We start from the raw sequence: 5,526 nt of genomic DNA on the forward strand, positions 1-5,526 counted from the left end.
GCGGCGTGACCATCTTCCCTGGGGGGTGATTTCTCACTTTCTGTCTCTCTGTCTGTCTCTGTCTGTCGGGCGAGCGCATGCGCCCTATAGCGAAAACCTCACAAAAAAAAAAAAAAGTAAAATGAATTGAGTTTCAAAGCAAAAAAAAAAAAAAAGAAAGAAAGAAAGAAAGAAAGAAAGAAATATCCCAGACAATGCACTTTCATGAGTGGCTCCTTTTGTGAATTTTATTGAAGACATAGTGTTAGTCATGAGTACTTCAGGGACACATGTTGGAAAGCTGAATAATTCCCCTCTCTAGCTGTTGGAAAAAGCATCTCTTTGAAAAACCTAAAAAGATACTTTTTAAACTTTTGTTAGCTATGATTATGGCTCGCAAAATAACAATCTCTTTTGCCTTGACAAACGGACATTTACTCATACCTCAAGAATCCTGGGCCACGAGCTGAGGCTCGATAAATGACAAAAAGGACAGACCTGAATTGGGAAAAAGAGAAGTTCCTTAAGTATACAAACTAAAAAGGGAAATCAAGAGAATGGGAAAACACGGAGCCAGTAGGTGGCAAGGTGGTTGAGGTGCTGGACTCTTACATGGCCAACCATGATTCAAGTCCTAGATTTGGCAGTTTGCTTTCACTTCCCCCTCCTCTCTGTCTCTCTCTCTCTCTGGTGAGCCCACATGCCCTAGAGCAAATTAAATAATAATACATAAAATAAAAAATTTTAAAAATGAGAATGGGAAAACAACAGTAGGATGAACAGGGACTGAGATGCAACCATTCCTAGACACTAGAGTTGGCCTGTTTCACAAGGGAGCTGAAGGTACACTGCTCAGAGCCTGCTGGTGCCGTGAGAGACTTCAAAGCTGAGAATAAAGTTATAGTTCTGGCGGCTTTCCTTTCAGAGCCAGAGAGACAACAATAGCAAGTGGAAATAAGTAGTATCCAGACAGCCATCTCAAAATGATCTTTACTTAATTGATCTGATTTTAAAATGTCCATTTCTTTTCTAAAAGAAAAGATTTAAAAATAAACCTTGAGCTTCTCATTTTCCTTGGATCCCTCTGGCAACGGCCTGGTGCCAGAGGTATTTAAGGATGGGCACTTTGAACGCTGTTTAGGCTTACTGGAATACACAGGGCAGATGAACTCTCATTAAAAGGGAAAGGAATAAGCTCAAACTCCCAAAGTAATGAGAACTAAATGCTATGAACATGTTTTTTAAAACATACTGCAATATGGTTAGCAATGGGCCAAGAGTGGTCAAAATAGTTATGAAAATAGTACGACCTTTATAAATTTATATGGCATTCTTTTAGTTGATAGAAATGTTTCATTTGAGGGTAAATGTAGGACAGAGAGAAACTATGTTCCAAATGCTTTGGAGTATCTGCTTCCAAATTACTGAAGTTTTAATTTCAAAAAATAAAAGAACTGGACCCAGCAAATGGTGTAGTGGTTATGGTGTTGTACTCCCTCTTAATCAACTGCAGTTCAAGCCCTGGACCTAGTGGCTTAAAACTCACACCAGGTAGGTGTGTGTGCATGCCCAAAATCCTGAGAGGAGAATGGAGGAGAAGGGATTGCAGTGTGGCCATTCCCCTCCAGGGTGATTTCTTGCTCTCTGTCTCTGTGTCTTTTTCCTGTCTCTCCGGTGAGCATATGCTCCCTATAGCAAAAATCTCTCTTAAAAAAAAAAAGTAAATAAATAAAAGAATAATCAGAAGACATCCAGGCTACAAAAGAAAAAAGAAAATTGAATACTGACCTCATGGAGAAATGGTGTGTTTGAGGGTAGATATTTCCCCCCAAAATATTAGTCAAATACAGTCTTCAAGAACCTTCTTTGTGTTGAGGAGAAAAATAGATTTCTTTTCAGAGGAAATTTTGGCTCGCTTCATTAAGCAAGATCTGTGGGACTCTCTTAGATAATAATATCAATGATTAACTTGGAAAATTTGGACTAGTGCCTACAAACAATGGCTACATGGGTAATTTACCAAGCAAATGATGACTTTTGTTATTAAACACTTTTAGATGGTGCAAAGTCCTTCGAAGATACTGAAAGGAAATTGCCTATATCATAAGATTGAACTCAAATCCTACTCACTGAATATGTAGGGGAATCATTCCAGAAAGCACTAACCAGTATTACCAGCCTAGGACTAAAGTTACAACACCAATAATGTCATTATGCAATTTATGTAAGCCTGTCTTCCAGGAGTTCAGGACACATGATAGGCATTTTAAAGCCCTTCTGCTATCACTTATATTTTTATATTTCAGCACCCAAGATGACCACTTGTTTCAAGGCTGTGCCAGGTTTCAAACAAATCCTGCCTAAATCATTGTCAAAAGAAGTAAGCAAGGTTAAGTAATGAATTTTTTTAAAATGAAATATCCCTAGAGTTGAATGCCCGGACTCCTCTACTTATTGGTGATGCACATGATCAAACTTGCTGCTATTTTTAAAAATTAAGTTTAAAATGTAGTTATTTTCATAATCAAACCATTTACACATGCTCTAAAACATGTGATACTTGAGGAAATGGAAGGTTTTGAGAAATTACATGAAAATACCATACCTGAAAAAGGTAACTTCTTACAAATCCCATTTCTAACCCTGCTTCCATCTTGCTAGGCCTGTATCTTCAATCACTCTTTTGAATCTGGAAAATACAATATTAAAAAGATTTTGAAGTGAATCAAGACTTTTTATCTGGTTTTTTTTTTTTTTTGGTTGTTGTTGTTAGTTTCTTTTTGTCCCCAGTCCTCCCGTAAATCTAAATTGAAAGTAACAAAAATAAAAAAGATCATCAAAAGTGGAAACCAAAGTATTTCTAAAAAAATATTGGGAAGTATTACACTGACGTCATTTCTAGAACCACACACGATACGAAGCTTCTGTAAATAAGTAACTTGCACATTTTTACTGGAATTTCCCTGGCTACTGACACATCTTGAGGATAATTTTACCAGAAAAAAAAAATAAAAAAGATCAAATAGGAATGTGAAGTCTCAGAATACGTACAAAGTTCAATATTGGATACCAAACCACTCACTTGTTGATAATGATCAAACAACATGGCCAATTCTGCAGTTCAAGTCCCAGCCTTAGTGGCTTGAAAATCATACCAGGCGCATGTTCATGTGTGCCCAAAATGCTGAGGGCAGAGTGGAGGAGAAGGGACTGTGGAGTGACCATTCTTCCTGGGGGGTGATTTCTCTTTCTCTCTCTCTCTCTGCCTGTTTCCTCTAGGCAAGTGCACATACCCTATATAAAGACTAAGGGGCGGTGGGGAGAAGCTAAAAATAATTAAGACTGGCTAAGTTCTAAGTGTTGGGCAGCAATCAGCCCACATGTCATTGAGACGGATTCAGCTTTCTGACTCTGGAGTGATTGGAGAGTCATGATTTCCCTGCTGGGGGACATGCCGTTAAAGGAAGTACACATCTGACCGTGGAGGGTCCTGGGTGCAGCCCTTCCACCACAGCAGGACCCTGGCTCAAGTTCTATGTGCTTCCACTGGCCATGAGACAGGGTTCTTTTACTAATGGAAGGAGAACTCACTGAGGGCTACTTGTCAAGTGGAAAATTTACTTAAGTTCTTTCTTTTTTTTTTTTGCTGTAGGGCGCGTGCGCTCGCCAGGCAGACAGAGAAAAACAGAGAGACAGAAAGCGAGAAATCATTCCCCAGGGGGGATGGCCACGCCGCAATCCCTTCTCCTCTGTTCTCCTCTCAGGATCTTGGGCACACACACACACGTGCCCGACGTGAGTTTTAAGTCACCGGGTCCGGGATGCGAACTGTGGTCAACTACGTGGGAGTCCAGCTTCATAGCCATTACGCTAACTGCTGGTCCCCAAATTTACTTATGTTCTGCCGGCTGTGAACTTGAACACCAAACTCATGATGATGTCATCAGAACGACACCCACAGACAGATTTTCTACTCTCACCTTTTTTATATACACAGAGAGAAAGACTTTTGCTATAGGGTGCATGCACTCACCAGAAAAACAGAGACAGAGAGAGACAGAAAGAGAAAAATCACCCCCCCAGGGCATGGCCGCTCTGCCATTCCTTCTCCTCCATTCTCCTCTTGGGATCTTGGACATGCATACACACATGACTGGTGTGAGTTTTAAGCCACTGAATCGAAGACTCAAACTGTGGACGACTACGTGGGAGTCCAGCGAAGTAAGGCCACCTGCTGGTACTCTCTCACTGTTTTCTAAAAGCGATGTACCTCCTGTAAAGGACCTCAGTGGCCCTCCTTTGTCCTGAATAGATGGGGCGATTCTATTGGACATTTTTTGATAAAGTAAGTAGAGAAAGGCAGAGAGAATAAAAGAAAAGAGAGACAAAGAAAGAAAAGACGAAAGAAGGAAATAAGGAAGGGAGAGAGGATGGGGAGAAAGGAGGGAAGCTCACGCAAATCCACCCTTTGGCATTCTCCCAGATACCCATCACGAAGCAGGGGAGACAGTTAGTCTTTGGTCTCCCAATGGCTTTTCAGATTTCTAAACAGCTATTCTCTCCCCCTCTGGAGCTCTTTTCTTCCCCCCAAAAGATCCACTCATCTCAACCAAAGAGGTACATCCAAGAAGTGCTACTCAAAGAGTAATTCATTGGAGCCATGGGCCATGCCATGCTTTATCCAGCTGTGACGTGGCCATAAGGAACAGCATAGCACAGTGTAAGGGCATCTTTCTACAGTACAGAATTTTGCACCTAGGTAAATTATTATTTTTTAAAGAATTATTTCATTTGACTTTATTTATTTATTTATTTATTTGACCAGAGAGGGACAGAGAGACAGAGAGAGAGAAAGTGAGAAAATAAGCCAACAGGTTTGGGACTTGAACTATGGTCAGCCATGTGGGAATCCATCCCTTAACCACCATGCCACCTGGCGGTCCCAGGTAAATTATATTTTACTCGGGAAAAACTGACCTGAAGAGAGTAGGGGAGGGAGGGGATTGGCAGAGTGCATGTGGCAATGCCATGGTTTTCATGTTCTTTTCAGGCAAAGGGCACATTAGAAATTGATATTTATAATATTCTAGCCACACCATGTCCACTTTGGAAATATGTATTAGATGACAAATGACCAATGAAAGTGTGTAGGTGGATTAAAAAAAAAAAAGACTTGAGAAATAGCATGATAGAATAAAATAGACTAGATGAAAACCAAAGATGTCCAGAGTATGTGAGTAGTAATTTTACTTTTTGGATAATTCAAAACAAACAAACAAAAAATCTTAAACCCACTTAATGTTCACTTGCAACAGACGTCAATGGAGACCAACCATTTAAGGGGGAGAAACGGGTGAATTTAAATTGACTTTAGATGGCTTTGCCCTTAACAAACGCTTTTGTATGTAACTGGCTTGGGGGGCTACTTTCACTTTTGGAAGTCCTATGTTGGCTCAGGGTGACAATTCTCCCTCTTTTTAAAAATGTGAACAATGATGCCTGTCTACAACTTCCTTTCCAATGCTAGTGTTAATAAAGCAGGGAAAG

At 40.3% G+C, this 5,526-nt stretch overlaps 1 long non-coding RNA gene across 1 annotated transcript in view; it reads right to left on the bottom strand.

The window, feature by feature from the left end:
* Positions 1-348: 348 nt before the first annotated feature.
* LOC102484726 (uncharacterized) overlaps positions 349-5,526 on the bottom strand; it is a 282,479-nt gene continuing 277,301 nt past the window's right edge. Inside the window, exons 7-8 of the long non-coding RNA XR_003549440.1 lie at positions 2,585-2,668; positions 349-477 (exon numbers count right to left, since the gene is read on the bottom strand). This is a non-coding gene — a long non-coding RNA (uncharacterized LOC102484726). The remainder of the gene's footprint in view (positions 478-2,584; positions 2,669-5,526) is intronic.

The sequence above is a fragment of the Tupaia chinensis genome, unplaced genomic scaffold, assembly GCF_000334495.1.
Source record: "Tupaia chinensis unplaced genomic scaffold, TupChi_1.0 Scaffold000247_1, whole genome shotgun sequence".
In the NCBI taxonomy this organism is placed as follows: Eukaryota; Metazoa; Chordata; class Mammalia; order Scandentia; family Tupaiidae; genus Tupaia; species Tupaia belangeri.